The sequence below is a fragment of the Sinohyriopsis cumingii genome, chromosome 18, assembly GCF_028554795.1.
Source record: "Sinohyriopsis cumingii isolate HCF-2022 chromosome 18, ASM2855479v2, whole genome shotgun sequence".
NCBI lineage: Eukaryota > Metazoa > Mollusca > Bivalvia > Unionida > Unionidae > Sinohyriopsis > Sinohyriopsis cumingii.
In genome coordinates this window covers 78,788,007-78,805,337 of record NC_142978.1, presented here as the reverse complement: position 1 = coordinate 78,805,337, position 17,331 = coordinate 78,788,007, and the positions used below count along the sequence as shown (strand labels likewise).

The window sequence follows — 17,331 nt, the reverse complement described above, 5'->3', positions numbered from 1 at the left end:
GTAAAAAGGTCATAGAATGGTGAAACACAGTTGAATCAATTCAAAGATTATACAAATTATGAAATCTTAAAAGACCTCTTGTGATCCCTAATCAATAGTGATGAAAGAAAATGCCTGTTCTACATATCAATAAGTAATGACTTACACAACCACTGTTACAATATAATACTGATACAAATATCAACTTGAAGGTCTTGTCATCTTGCAATGGACTGTCAGTGGTAGAGCGCTGCTGTTTCAGAGGATGTTCAAGATGGGTAACCTGGATTGCAGACAGACCTGAAAGGATATCCAAAATACCCACAAATGGGCAACTCACTAGTCATTATTCTAATTCAACCGTTTTGACCATTTTTAGCTGCTCGACTTAAAAGTATGCTAGGCTCAACTTGATCACCACATCATTAGTTTTGCACTGAATGAATGCATCAAAAACCCTCTTGGTGACATAGATTAATCAGTGACAATTAGTTCTACCATCAGTTTGTCTTTTCTATGTAATTTCATGTCATTGATTAAATCTGGAGGGCATTATAGTGCTATGTAAGAACAGAAAAGAAAAAAAAATAGTACTCTTTCCTCATGCAAGGAATATTTTATCTACAACAGGCCCAGGTGCTGAAGCATAGACAACTAATGATTTTGTCCCTCGCACTGTACTTCCTGCAGCTGCAAAATAACTACTGCCAGTTCTCACTCTGAGGAATTCTTAAGTTAAAAAAAAGTAGGATTGAATGTGAATTCAATAAACAATATTTTAATGAAATCACTGTGATGCTGAACATATTTTAATAGAAACTACTTTTTCATCATGTGATAGGTTGCACTTTAGTTTTGCTGCTGTTGTATTTTGTTCTTTAACAACCATACTTCTTATCCATATTCAAATCTGTAAACATATTCCTAAACACATTTTCTTGCCAAACTAATAACATTGTTCTCATACGAAATTATTTTCAACCATCTTTAGTGTTCCATTTATGGTGGTGGTGTTGTTGTTTTTACATGATGCAGAAGGTCTGCTTTAACCCCATGTGAGAAGCTCTTGTCACTGAGGCAAACCATACAGAAGATGTATTTCTCACCCCAAAAGGGATCATTTGAACCATGTTAACTGCTATAAATACTCCTCCAGAAGTTATTGGGAACAAAACCAATTGTAATCTTCATAGTGTTTCTTTCCACCATGATGCATTTTCCCCAATGTATGACTGATGTCCTTCCGATTCTTACGAATCACTTAACATGAATTGTATATTACCATACTATATGCACAAAGTACCACTGACTGGAAACGCAAGTTGTGCAAAAATGAATTTTTATGTAATTTCTTTCCATACAGAACTCAGTCTTAAAATTAAACTTCTTGTAAGATTCTGACCTATGGGTTAATCAAGATTTGACTATCTTTTTGTGATTGGCATGTTCATGATCATTACATGCAGTAAATTCCTTGAGCACTTCAACAAAGTAAGCTACTGAGCGACATTGAGAAATAAATCCAGTCATTACTAGTTTCATGTGGCCATCAAGCTCCAAGTAAAGCTCTATTTTCAACATACACTGACATATAAAAATCTTTGGCAGACATCATTCAAAGTAATGAGCACATAATCATGGCATGGAGAGTTTAAGTGGTGTTAATTAACATAATATCAGATGGAAGAATAAACTCATGGTATTTTACTATTGTAAGCATACTGCTCTGAATGCTCTCTATAATAGTTTTTCTATTTCTTCTTTTTGTCACTAGAGAATTTATATTAAAATCTGACATACTGACTGAAAAATTAGTGTGCTTTTAATTTAAAAGCATTTTCTATTATTGTTAAAAATTATACCATCAGGGTTACAAAATCAAAGGGAGAAAACTATTATTAGTTCTAATCTTGTATACAACATCAAGTTGACTCCCTTGACACAAAAAAAACTGACAAAATAGATTAATGGTTCTACCTTGGGCAACTTCCTCCTGGGCAAAGGCTGGACAAGTGCTTTTTAAAGGCACACCATATGACATCAATTAATGAATAAAACCAGGTCACAGGCCATATTTTGCCCACTCATGCTCTATACCTTGTTACTAGTCTAGTAACTCCATATATTTTTTTAAACTATTGTTAGTAATGAAAATGACAGCAGGGAGAAGAGAATATACAAATTGCCAGTAGTCATCAAACAATGAATTTGTATGAAATACTGCTTTTAACTGAGTTGTGAGATCTCACTTCATATTTTGACTATCTGTGAATGAATTACTGAATGAAATCTTGATTATGATGATGGGACTTAAGAAGAAGAAAAAAGTCTTGTTACCTTTGAATCAAAGTATAAAACAATGTTACAGGCATATTTTGTTCAGCTCTTAATCAGAAGTGGAGGTGGACCATTTACTACACATTTCTCACATTTGGGGATAAGCTTACTGTAAGACTGAGAATGGGCACAGAAAAAAACAGTAACAGCTATTTAGCTTCTCTCCTGCAATTACACTGGACAACAAATTTTTACAAAAGTCATGTTACTGAAATAAAATTAGTCAATTCTTATCAATTTTTATGTGCTGAACACGAATATGACAGTCAAATTGCAAAATTGGCTCTAGTTTTTTTTTGTAATCTGCAAGAAATTAATGTTTACATAACGAAATGCATTCCAATAGTAAAAGGTCAACTGTAATAGCCTACCTATAAAAAATCAAGTCATTGACTACATCTTAGATTTCTTCGCCTGTCTCTTGTACAGCTGTTCGGGAGCATCTCTGAGGAGTGTCCAGCAGTAGTCAGCCAGCATTGTAGTGGACCATTTTCCCTGGTATCTTTGTTCCATTGTTGCGATATCTTGATGAAAACGTTCGCCGTGTTCATCACTAACAATACCACAGTTGCTAGGAAAGAAATCCAAATGGGAATGAAGGAAGTGAATCTTTAGAGACATATTGCAGCCAAGTTTCTTATACTTCATCAACATGTCTTCTACTAGTTCCTTATAGTTTTCTGCCCTCACATTTCCGAGGAAGTTTGTAGAAACTAGGTGAAAAGCATTCCATGCTTGTTTCGCGTCACCTTCCAGCAAGTTGTTGAACCTGTCATCTTTGAAAAGCTCTCGAATCTGAGGACCCACAAAAACTCCCTCTTTAATCTTTGCTTCGCTGAGTCAAGGGAATTTTTCATGCAGGTATCGGAATGCTGGCAAAGTCGGGTCAATGGCTTTCACGAAGTTCTTCATCAAACCTAGTTTGATGTGAAGGGGTGGTAGCAAGATTTTCTGAGCCTCAACCAGAGCTGGGTGTTGGATATTCTTCTCTCCAATGGCTACATTCTGCCTGTGAGTCCATTCCTTCCTCATGTAGTGCATTTCCCTTGCTCGGCTATCCCACTCGCATAAGAAACACATGTATTTTGTATATCCTTGCTGCAGTCCCATTAAAAGGGCAACTACCTTCAAATCACCAAAGAGGTGCCAGCTGTACTTGTTATACTCAATGGAATTCAGTAGCTGCCTTAAGTTATCGTATGTCTCTTTCATGTGGACAGCATACGCTACTGGAATAGATGGAAGAATGTTTCCATTGTGCAAAAGCACAGCCTTGAGACTCAGTTTCGAAGAGTCCACAAATAGTCTCCATTCTTGTGGGTCATGAGTGATTTTTAAAGCATTCATGAGGCCCTCAATATCGGAACAGAATATCAGATTACTTTCCTTTCTGAAGAAAGGCTCCAATTGCTGGTGGCGCTTTCGATATGCAGTAATTGTGACATCTTCTTCTAGAAGATTCCATTGTTGGAGTCTTGATCCTAGCAATTCTGCCTTGTTCTTTGATAAGTCCAAATCACGAATCAGGTCATTTAGTTCTTCCTGTGTTATTCTGTGTGGGGTTGATGATGCACCACAGTGAAAATCTGGATCACTGCATGCTGATGGACCAGGAGAAGAACAGGTCGACTCACCTTTGTCTTCGTCAGATGAATCAAGAGAATATTCTGCTGGAGGTTCTGGAATAGGAAGTCCCTCACCATGTGGAACTGGTCTCAATGCAGACGGAATGTTTGGGTAGACTATTCTCGACTTCTTTCGCTTCGTTATTCCGCCAGAAAGAGGAGGAACCAAGCAGAAGTAACAGTCATTTAGGTGGTTGCTTGGCTCTCTCCACGCAATTGGGACTGCAAACGGCATTGATGACCTTTTGCAATTCAACCACTGTGAAAGCTGTGTTGTACATGTAGCACAGCATATATGCGGAGCCCAAGGCTTGTCTTGGTCACCAACCTTGCATCCGAAGTAAAGATGATATGCCTTCTTCACTTGAGAATTGATACTTTTCTTCTGGTTGGCAAATGTCACTTCCCCACAAATATAGCAAAAATTGTCCGCGGTATTAACACACTTTCGAGGCATTACTGTTCTTTATTGTACGTAAATGGATAAAATAATAAGTTTTATGTAACAGTAGCTTGAACTGTCTCGCACAACGTCTAAAATATTTTAAATGCTGAACCTATCTGATTGGGCTTTATATAGTACACTGCTTACGTCAGCTTCAGCAGCCGCCTGGCATTAGTATAATAGGCCTACACATGTATAGTACACTGCTGACGTCAACTTACTTCAGCAGCCGCATGGCATTAGTATTGCATTGCATCAGAAAATGATGCAATCAACTGTGGATGATGTGAGCATGATGGTATTATGCAATGTTACATCATTATTCCGGATGTTGCTGCAGTCCTACTGGAGAAATTTACACAGTGAAACATAGAAAATGAGGTATATGAATATCTTCAAAACGAGAGCCAATACAAATTTTTCACGGTTATATTCGTGTTCGGCACACCAAAATACTACAGATTAGGGCCTTTTCAAGTCAGTAATGATTTCACTGTTGACCAGTGTTAACAGTGTGATCTTTCCATTCCAATGATATTATACACTTAACAATTCATCCAAGTATCTTTAGTTTATCTGCAATAAGCTTAACAATGCATCCAAGTATCTACAGTTGATCTAAATAAGCCTAAAAATTCATCCAAGCACTGACAGTTTATGTAATAAGCCTAACAATTCATCAATGTATCCATAGTTTATCAATTTTTTTATAAAATGTGTACATAATTGATCACAAACATGAGAAGAGACCTAATATTGACACTGGCCACTATGGAAATAAAATGGTTATCAGGAGACTAAAATTTTCTTGTAATTGAATCTTCACGTGTATTGACCAGCTTGAAAGATCTAAACATCAATGGAATCTTGAACTGGTGCATAATGAGCTAAGTTCTGATGCATGGTCATTTCACATACCTTTACCGATTTTCAGGCAAGTATGCACAGAAGTGGCAATCTAATACTGTTTGACTGATGGCATCTTGTACTGTAAAACTGATGGTATCTTGTACTGTAAGACTGATGGCATCTTGTATCATAAGACTACTCATGGCATCTTTATTGTTAGACTGATGGCATCTTGTGTTGTAAGACTGATAGCATCTACTGTTTGTCTGATGGCATCTTTATTGTTAGACTGATGGCATCTTGTTAGACTGATAGCATCTTACACTGTCAGACTTGTGGTATCTCATATTGTTAAACTTGTGGCATCTTTACTGTCAGACTGATGGCATCCTGGCTTGTTAGACTGATAGCATCTTGTATTTAAGACTGATGGCATCTTTTTTGTTAGACTGATAGCATTTTGTATTGTCAGACTTGTGATATCTTGTATCATTAAACTTATAGCAGCTTTATTGTTAGACTGATGGCCTCTTGGTTTGTTAGACTGATGGCATCTTATATTGCCAGATTTATGGCATCTTTTATTATTAGGCTGATGGCATCTATATTTTAACTTGAGGCATCTGATTTTGTCAGAGTGCACCTTATTTTCTATAAACCAAACAGCGGCATGATTTTTCCTGATCACTCTTAGGAAATTATTCAAGATATATTTATTCTAATAATGTTACTCACAATTTTGTTAAATCCTCACCGAACCATTCATTTCTATCAAGCCTCAAGAGGAACGAATTCTAATATTCAAAAGAACATTATATGTACCATGTAACCAAATTTACAAACCATCTGAGAAAAATGACCTTTAAAACTAACTGAAAAGCAAACTGTGAATTAAATTCACTGTTTTAAATGTGAGTGGTATTGGAGTCAACTGAAAGCACTAACTAAATGATACCAGTTCATGTTGTTGTAAATGCTACATAACTATATTTGATACCTCTAGCAATGCATTTGTTCCACACTAGATATCAAATTTTTGGTTATTATTTATATGCCTGAAGCTCCAGGAATGTGCTCATATCCTAACATTGCTGGAACAGAATAGATGTGAGTTTATTTATGGTATACACTAGTGGTGGAAAAATGAGATAAAAATAAAACAGTCTTAACAGGCACCACAAGCTCCACTGCCTAGTTTACCTACAGAGCTATGTAATAAATCTGTGCAATTTATGTCCAAAGCCTGATTTCCATAGGTATCTGAGCTAAAGGTGTATCTTGTGAAAGTATATCTACACACCTATAACTAAAGCAAAGAATACTCTGACCTTGAAATTGGATGAAAGATCTTCACAAAGCACAAAAACGATTTTAAAAGTTGGTGTTTTTGTAAGTTTTATTATCTGACATACCATTACTGATGCCACAAGTCAAGTATAGGTCACTCACTGCATTTAAAGGAGTAAAACATGTTAATTCTTCTGATGTTATGCCAAAGAGTACAAAACATATACATTTCAATGCCAGAGACCAAAATAAATCCATTGTCTTTTTGTGCCCTGCAGAGCAAGCAGTCTGTAATTTTTATGTGTCCTGCATCAATTTTGCTCATCCTACTTGTACATGATACAGATTTGCTTAAACTGCCACTCATCCAATCAAACGTCTTGGAAAAAGTTACTTCTTGTTGTTGTTGTTGTTGTTGTGGGGTTTAACGCCATATTTCAGCACATGATAGGCTATGCATGGCGGCCAGTATTAATGGTGGAGGAAGAACCCGGGAAAACCCGGGGAAGAACCACCGACCCACGAGAAGCTACTGGCAAGCTTTCTCACATACCCACATTGGTTGAATCCTAGACTCGAACCCACGCAGACAGAGGTGAGATGGCAGTGATCCGTAACGGAGAGCGCTTTAGACCACTCGGCCACTCGGGACCCCTAAGTGACTTGTCCTTACCCAGCCACCACTCATAAAGACGAGAATTTTCTAGCCTGAATTCCTTTTGAATGGTGAAAATTTAGCAAATGCAGCATATAAATATCATCAACTCATTCATCGGAAGGAGCTGCAATGACTCAGTGATTAATGTGCCAGATTCAAAACCAAAACAGTCTGGGTTCAAATCCTACGATCAAACCAGATTGGGTCAGATACCATGGTGTATCCTTGGGCAAAACACTTCACTCCATTTGCCTTGGCACTAAACCTACATGTGTTGCTGTGCCGTAAAGCAACAAAACAATCAAAACCGACCTTTCCTTCAGCAGCATACTGCATTATATAACTCGTGTAATATTTTGCCACTAAAGCTTTCTTTTGTAAAAGATTTTCATATTAAAAGCTGTCGTGCATTATAATATCCAACTATTGCAGTTTACAGTAGATTTAAACTGGTGCTTCTTGCACAGGTTATCAATTCCTGCCTAAAGGAATCAATCAAGATTCTCCCATATTAATTCTTGCCACAATACATGTGGAAATTTGAATGCGATACAAACATAATTTTTCTTTCCCAATCAACAGATGATCAACATCACTAGAGGATATGAGTCCAAAAGAATCCCACCTCAGAGCTAAATAAGGAAATCTACTGATGCAAAGATACATGCAACATAAAACAGCATAAGGAACACCTAAATCTACCAGAGGCAAAGATAAGTGTATAAGGGTACTACTGACGTAAGAATGTGCAAGTAGAACAAAAGTCTTTATCAGAAAACTGATGGGATGCCACAAGATTGGACTAAAGCCCAGTATTTAAGGTGATGCCAAGGTTGTACTACCATACGTACTGACATGGATACACCCTGACAAAGGCGATTCCCATAGCTGTACTGAGTGATACACCCTCAAGAAAAGGATATGTCAGGTATACTGTAATGGATTCCAGGTATATTTAAAAGTATTTTTTATATTTTCTTTTAAAGTTTTTGGTGGTGCACTTATTTTTAAATGGTACATGAATGTTACTGGTACTAGAATCATCCAACCATACAGAAAACTGTATTTGTTCCAATCTGTATTAAATTCAAATTGCCACAATTTTTCATGAATCCTGCCGTATTTCATAACTAAACAAGTTTTAGTTTTTGAAGAACACAGTAAATAAAACTTTGACTTTCACCAATGCATGATTTCTGTGATTCAAATCTGAAAATATTTTCCCCCACAAACAAAGTTTTAATTTGTGACGAGTATAGAAATGAAAACCGTACATCAAGGCCAAGTCAACACCAACAGTGTCCAAAATATTTTCCTAATTTGTTGCCTGCATAAATAAATGGTAAATGTTGACTAGCAAATTGGTAACCAACTTGAATAACCATGCAGACAATTGTTTAATGCTCCCCATGTTCAAATCCCTGAGTATCACACATTTCCTTCAACACTCTTCTTCAAATAAATGCTGATGTTTTAATAAATACAACTACTTAGCAAAATGCATAAATAAATGTAATTTCTCTCTCCCTTTCAAAAGCAATGCTAATTGATATTACTGTCACCAAAGCCAACACACATTTTGCAGTTCTCCATTTACAACATTCAGGAAATAGAGACAAATGCAAAATAGGCACAGTATTGATTTCACATTTGCTGAGTGAGGCAGAAACTATCTTTTACTTGGTTCAGAAACACACATTAAAACGCACAAACCCAGTGCAGCTGGTGCTGCAGAGTTTTTTTCCTTTGTATGGGAAGATGTAAACATGAATGGCACACTGGGTTAGAGTGCTTGACAAGACGAATCAGTTTTGAAACTAGAAGTTTTGCATTCAAACCAAATACTGGAAATACGTGTTTCTTCTAAATGCAATTTAAAAATAATTTTCTAAGATTCTAAGATCAACAACAAGTTTTAGTTGCTAAAAACCTGTGTGGCCACAGGTAAAAATTTCCAATAGACAAAGGATAAAGAATTTACTGAGAAAAACATTAAGATTATCATCTATAGAGAGTCACAGGCCTGACTTGAATGCCCCCAATCTCATTGATAAATGCCAAAAACTCACCTCAGGCAGACCTAATTGATTCACTATACTGGATCATGGAAGATCATTCTACTGTATATACTCACTCCAAGGAGACTTCACAAAAGGTGGGCATTAAGCACATCCTTGCATTATTGTGTACGTTATTTAAAAAACATTTTTTTATACCATGAGCTTTCTCTGATTAAAAATACAATTTATCAAATAGTGCCTGCCCTATTTATTGCAATTCTATTTAAAAAAGAACCTGACAATTCTATTTAAAAGCAAAACTGAAATAGTCTGAATTGTGATGGATTTTAATTTCGCATTAAAAATCGACAAAAAATGATTGGAAAAGAATTATGCTATATACAATTCTTAATGTACTGAGCAAAGGAGAGACTATGCAAAACAAAAAACATAACCCCCTCCCTGAAACAAAAAAGACAACGGCAGATTTTCTGACTAAAAGAAACAAGAGAGAAAACAATGGATAGTGAATGAATCCATGTGTAGAAATGGTTCAACAAATGGTGTTCACTCAGACATATTCAGAATGACTGCAGTTCAAAGTGTGTGTGTGTTGGTCTGTTTGTCACTTACAAATATGATTACATAAGATAGGAGAGGGCAAATAAGTGCTATGGATCACATGCATCAATAGGACAATGTGAATGAATGCTATGGATCACTGGGAAAAAGCACATAATTGTGCTGGGGGTTTCAAATATGCTGTATGGTATCTCTGGTGCAAGAAAGTTTCCTTCTAGTTGCCCATAAGGCACACAAAACCTCACTGCCAAAATAAAGATAAAACTGGCTCACTGCCAATGAAGTGAAAGATGATCAATACATTCTGCTGCAAAAATGTCTTCCTGATTTTTTTTTTATTAGCCTGGGCAACAATTAAAGAGTTTATGGTCAATGATCACTGATATGAAATAGAGAAGAGAAAATGGAATCTTCAGTCAATACATTTCCAAAAGTGAAATAGAGGACATAAATGCCAATTCAAAAGTCCAAATATATTCTTGAGGGAACAGTTACTCAAATGTGAAGAATTCAAACACCAATACGGGAGGCTTACAGAGGATGCATATAATAATCACAGGTCATGGATTTAATCATTTCTGCATAAATATTTACATTTGCAGCATTATATACCTTTAATCACTGCCAAGTCTGACTAAATCTCAGTTTGATACAATTTCCATATCAGCTAAAATAACCATGTCCTGACTAGTGGACAGCTGTTTTAGCAGACAAGGAAATTATAGAAAACTGCGCTGGACTGATTCAAAGCATGTAATTCTGACCAAGTCAATATTTATTGCAACAATTAAATCCAGGATGCACATGCTTGTGATAATGAAAAGTTTGAATTTCTTAAATAAAAAACAAAACAAAAACAAGGATACCTAAATTAGCCTACTTTTTGACTCCATATGGGCAAATGGACCCACCTTTGTCCACTGCTCAAATCAACACTTCACTTATTCAGACAAACTGGTATATCTGACACAATCTATTGATCTGTATAATGTATCACAACTTAATGGGATGCTCTTGTTAAGAGAGTTTGTAGCCACTTTAAAATCCATTAAAATCGATACCCTGTTATAAACAGTAAATTGACTTAATTCACTTCAAGTGAATTCACCATTTAATATAGGGTATCAATTTTCATGTATTTTAAAGTTCCTACAACTCACAAATTAACAAGAGTCCCTCAAAGGGATGATACTCTATTCAGTGTAAGGAATTTCCAGGAATTAAAGACAAGACTATTTCTTCCTTTTAATTGTTAAGTGTCGAAGCCATCTTTGATATTTTTCAGCGATAACAAGATTTTGAAATTAGCTGCTGTGGTGGATACAGTGCATGTCTTCTTGGGACCATTTTCATTTCAGACCAAGAATACATCTGAAATCTTTAGTGCAAACCCCATGTCATAATGATCATCCATTCAGGAGGAGGGGGAATGACAGATTGGCACCATTTTTATTTAGGACCAACTAGACATAAGAAACCTTTCTGTGAAAAGCCCACATTGATATAATCATTAATTCTGGATAATAGCAATTAACAAGATTTTCTAGAGGGATGAATGTGTTTGCAAAGTTTCATAGCAATTTTTCAGAGTTTAGAAGAAGTGGCAATAACAACTGTGTGCTTGCGGCGAGACAGATGATGGATGTAAGACATTCAACAAATTAGTTTGGTTTATGACCAGTTGAGCTAAAAACCCAAAGAACCAAGAAACTTGCTGCAATAATATAACCCATTAACCAACAATTCAACTATGATTGAAATGACAATGTTTACAAAAGAAGTAAAACTAATAACCATTAAAGTAAATGCATTCAGTGTCAAAAATTTCTGCAATATTTTAACCTTGGACAGCTTCTGTTTTGTTAAACAAAATTGTCACACACACACACTTAACAATAAGGTACCTAAGAATAAGGCTGTAAAGCGCTTAGAGCTTCTAAAGATTAGGCGCTATACAAAGTCCTCATTATTATTATTATTATTCCCTGATAAAACTATGGTCAAGTCATTGATCATATTATAAAGTTTTGATATTACTAGAATATTTATTTTGCTTCAAATCATTCTGATTTCAAATTAAACAGACCTAATGTTTTGACTTTCAGTTATTGGGGTGGGAAGAGGTTTTTCATGAGAACAAGTTCAATGAATAGAGTTCCTTTTAGAACATTTCAATAAATGTGCGATTAAAACAAAATCTTCTTATGAATAAAAATAGCAATTGCGTCTTATAATAATGGCACATTAGAACTATGTAATGGTAGAGACATTACCACCCAATACAGAAAACTTCATGTCTGCCACTGTACGGCCTCAGCAGGTGAAGTTGTTCTTAATAACTATGTAACCAAGAAAAGTATGTCATTGCCTAATTTGCAAAGTCAATTAGTAAGAGTTTGATTATGGCAGTCATTTGAGAAGCATTAACGTCATTAGATTTTGCTTTGTTAATATTGATAAATGATAACAGGATTTATTACTCATAACAGATCAACATGTAATTTTCGGGGGGGGGGGGGGGGGAGCTTATGCAATTGTAAATCCTGAAGAAAAAAATCTTCATTGGCTTTATAATGTGTGTGCGTGCTTGTAATGTACACCATATACAAGGCCTCACCTATAGCAAAGTTATTTTTATGGATCCCATGAACAAACTTACATTGAGAAACCAATGTATAACTCAAGTCAAGTTTGCCACAGGTTTATCATTTCAATGGTCCAGTAAGCATACACATTTTTGGCCGACTTAATACTACCTCTTTTTTGTTCAGGTCTATCACCATAAACTGTGTTTGTGATGGTCATTTTGAACCTTGGATGACCTATGGCCAAAATTGTATCCATAGGTTAAATCTAAGTATTAAATAGGTCAAGAACTGGGTGAAAGGATGTTTCCTAAATCAGGTGTGACTGAAAGTGTGTTCTGACTCCAGATTTATTTAACTTTCCCAGTAGAGGAATGCCCCCTGGCTTTAATGCTGGTAACAGATGAACCAGTCATTATCAATAAACAATCCATCATGGCAAGGACATGTTGATTAACTGCTTAATTTCTTTCCCACCTGATGCCTCTGTGCTACTTGAAAGCCCAGTCCACTGTACATTTCTCAGTAAAACACTATGCATAGTGAGAAAGTACTTTCAGCTGCTCCATGGCATTTCTATATTTCTACAAAACTGGGCAAATAGAATAATGAATGATTACATTCAAAGGCACAAGTCAGCATTCAAAGGTTATTTTTCTCTGCAAAAGCATCTACTACTTACATGACCCAAATTTGATTGCTTGAGTATGAAACTAAACTTACTAAAGGTAAAAGCCTTTTAAGTGGTCCTGAATTGCATGTACATGTAACTCCGATAAAGTCCCTGATATAGCTGATTATAACATTTTAGTTTCAAATTGTTACTTAAATAATTTCATCTAACATATTTTTCTATTTGCTTTCAAACACTTTTTGGATACCAATATTTTCTGACCAAAATAATTTTATTTCTGCACTCAAGTGTTTGGACACAATTGTGTTATGCCATGATAAGAAATAAATAACACTGTTTTGAGAAAGTGGAGGAATTACTGCCATATCAATGGAAATAGTCTTAAAATATTACACCAACATAGTTTCTATTTGCTTGCAGACCCTTTTTTCTCATGCCCTATAATTCTGTACCCTCTTGTACAATAATTTTATTTCTGCACTCAAATGTTTGGACACAATAGTATTTCTCCAATTACAAGATCAAAAAAAATGAGATACAAATAATGTTTTGAGAAAGTGGAGGAATGGCTTGCTTATCACTGGAAATAGCTTCAGCAAGTTAGGAGTCCATTTTTATATGCATTAGAATATAATTAAATCTGTTATCAAGTCTTGTACAAATTTTGTCACAAGGCAACACAATATTCCTGCAATATTTATAACTGACCTTCTACTCACCTCCCATGTGCTAACAACAAATGATAGCAAAGCAACAAAGAAAAACCCACGATTTCTTTTATAATTTGGCAATTTAAAGTAACAATTACTCCTATAAAATTTTCCATTTTCATTGTATTTCATGACAAACAATGAAACCAATGTAACCTGGTTGGTTGGTTGTTATGCCTTTAACGCTAATTTTTAGCACATGCTAGCCAGAATAAACTGTGGCAGAATACCTTAGGAAGAACTACTAACCCATGGCAAGCTTTCTCACAGACACACATTGGCCAAGCTTGAGACTCAAACCCACACAGACAGAAGTGAGATGTCGGTGAGCTGTAAAGGCAATCGCCTTACTTGGCCAGCCAGGACCCACCCAAAGTAAGTTGAACTGATGGAGATTTTTGAGGATGGTACATGATGGTAGTCTACGAGATTAAAACTAGGGTTTATTTGTTTTCTTTTTGCTGCATGTGCAAACAGTCATTGATTTCATGCTAACATTTTCTTGTGGGCTGAAATAAATTTGAGGAAATTAGCAAAAACTAACTGTTTCATTCACCAATGCAGGCATGTAGCAAAGTGATTTCTTCGCTGTGCTACCTTGGGAGTAGCCTGATATCTTACATGTGAATGTGACAACTTTGTTGTGCTAAAGATCAACCTGCTATCTTACATGTGAACATAATTACTTCGGTTAAAAATGTGATTAATGTGCTGTGCTACTTAAGGCAGGGTTTCCCTTTACCTTCATTCTGCTTAAGAGACCCCATGTTTTTTTACCCCTAGTTTTGATTTGGTTTTTTTACTCAGTCTAATCCACAGTTTTAATATCAAGGAGATTTTTGACTCAATCTTGCACACCTAGAGGCTATACTGTTAAGATGTTAACTCATTCGGCCCCGATCCCATCTGTAGGCGTGATCCGGTTTCTGCATTCATTGGCCGATCCCGCCTGTAGTCGTGAATTGTTTACTGCATTCAATGGCCAATCCCGTCTCCAGGCGTGATGAATGTGTGTTAGATACAACATCTCTGATTGGTTAGAAATGGTTTATTCCAAGAACTAAACTACTATTAAACCAATCAGAAATGATTTTACTTTCATTTGTGGAAATTTCAATTGTTCAGAAGCCAAGGGCTACAGTTTGAGAGCGGTTTAACTAAACGTGTTCTGTTCGTGAAAAATCGTAAATGATGGCGGGCGGAAGAGTGATTTTTTATGAGAGCAAAAATGTGGAGTTTCTCTGGTTTGATCTTGAAAATATTGAGCAAGCTGAGGAGAGATATGTTCGGCAGTTGGATATTTTGTGAGACTTAGATTCGGACATAGAAGTTTCCGAGACTGAATTGTCCGAAGATGAGGATGCTGACAGCGATGATGATGGAGTTCTTGCGGATAAACGTTGCACATAATTTTGTAAATACTGTATAAATAAGTTGTGAAAGACTTTGACAAATAGGGAAAAAATTACATCAATGTGTTGACAAATTCATTTGAAATAAATGGTGAAAATTTTGTGGATTTTAATTGGATATAAGAAGAGAAATTAAGGTAAGAGTGAATGCATGTGCACGATGTTTTCAAACAGGTAAAAACTATGGGGCACAAGCAGCTAGACACAGCTTTGTGTTTCTGAGGCACAGCAGCAGAGATACTGAAAACAGTGCTGGGGCCAAACGAGTTAAGAAGTCGCCTGACATCGTACATGTAGCCTGTGATTACTTTGTTGTCCTACTTGTGGGGTAGCCTTATAATTTACAGGTAGACCAATTACTTTGTTGTCCTACTTGTGGGGTAGCCTTATATCTTACAGGTAGACCGATTACAGTGTGACCCCGCTATAACACAGTAGTTGGGAGCCATAGAACCTGACCGCAATATAGGCCGAACCATTTTATAAGCAACCAGGTCAGTTAGCTGAAGAAAATTATGCATGTACCCAAAAAAATTGCGGGAAGGTGGTGTAGGTAATAAATGCGGGTGGTAAAATACGTGCTTCATCCGCAGTTACCATCTTAAATAATATACCTGTAGTGAAAACAGAAAAGACATATAATAGTTTACTTTATTTAGAGAACCATGAATTGGTACATATACGTGAATACTGTTTATATATACATGTCTAATGTATAGCATGAATAGTATCAATACCGTGTACTCACCCGCGAACCTCATCATATACATTGAATCCACAATACAAGTGATTCCATCTCAAATATGCACACACACACTGCTTAAAAATATTCAATAATTTTGTCACAGGTCATATTGGTCTGAATTCAGTGGAAAAATATAGCACAATCACGCAACAAATGACGAAGCACATTTACTTTTCAGTACACCCCAAGTCGATAAAAGTTAGGCATAGTTTGCATTTTAAGCCACCGCTGGTAGCATTCGTAAGCATAAACTTTTTCCCTAAAAAAAGAGTTTTCACAGCACAGTTAACATGTTCCAGTCACGATGGAAAATGCAAAAATCCATCAGATTCCATCACTTTCATTAAAGTTTGGTACTGACTTCCTTTGATGAAAAGTTCTTTGTTTTTACTGAAAGATTGTAGTCAGCTTTCTCTGATGAAGGGTGCATGTGTTATTGAAATCACAGCTAAAGGACAGCTTTGGAAAACCAAACAAATGCCCATTTCTTATTGTGGCAGCAACATCAAACAAGGGTATTGCATGATTGAGACCAATTTTTCCCCATTCCATTTGCTTAGTACGTTTTCATAACAGTTGGTGCTTCAAAGGTAATCTGTTTCCTTTGAAATATCAGCAAACTATTTTATCTGGGTACATTTTTAAAAAAAAATATGGCCGTCATTTGGACTATTCTAGTTACTATCCCTCCATGCCTACTGTATAAACCAATAAGTAAGATGTAGGGGTTTTTTTTGTATTTTTTTCTTCAAAAATTACATTTGTGGTAGCAGCGTGATGCTGCCTTCCACGCATGCATCTGAAAATTACCAAAGGGTCAACAGACGATAGAGATGCAGGTGTTCTGGTCTGATGGCAGGGATTATTACAGAAAATGTATGTTCTGAAGGATTTAATTCTGAGTGAAAAGAAGAGGAATTTTACGTACCATCCACATACAATGTCAGTTTTTGTAAATATATTAATTACTAACGAGGGGCCGAAAATCCGATGAAAGACAGATTATGAGATAATACTTGTCAAGTTGATCTCCGTTACCAGAAATGTCAACAACAAAAAAGGGGATATTTCATAATATACAGTACTCATGCTGTGTTGTAATTTTTGGGACAGCCCAAAAAAATTAATTGTTTTGTAATATGAAAACAAAAAGAATATGGTAATATGAATTCTTTGCTTACAGATCAAATATGGAAGTTTCTATGATCATTTATTTATCATTCCTTTATACCGGAAAACTCCAAATTCTTTTTATCTTTTAAAACTATATTACATGGAACTATTGCACTGAAGTGTTACACCCGTCCTAGGCAACCTTGCCTATACAGCAGTATTTTGATGTCCCTAAACAGCACAGAGTGAGGGACTACTTAACATCAGTCTGCCAAGACTGTATAAGCAGAGATCAGTTTGGGGAAAATACATTTTAAAAAATGCACCCACTTGCAGATTGTTTAGCTTAAGAAATCAGTTTGTGGTAAAT

General features: G+C 36.0%; 1 protein-coding gene across 6 annotated transcripts in view; it reads right to left on the bottom strand.

The window, feature by feature from the left end:
- LOC149777124 (sarcoplasmic/endoplasmic reticulum calcium ATPase 1-like) overlaps positions 1-17,331 on the bottom strand; it is a 113,718-nt gene that overhangs the window by 62,269 nt on the left and 34,118 nt on the right. The window lies entirely within an intron of this gene.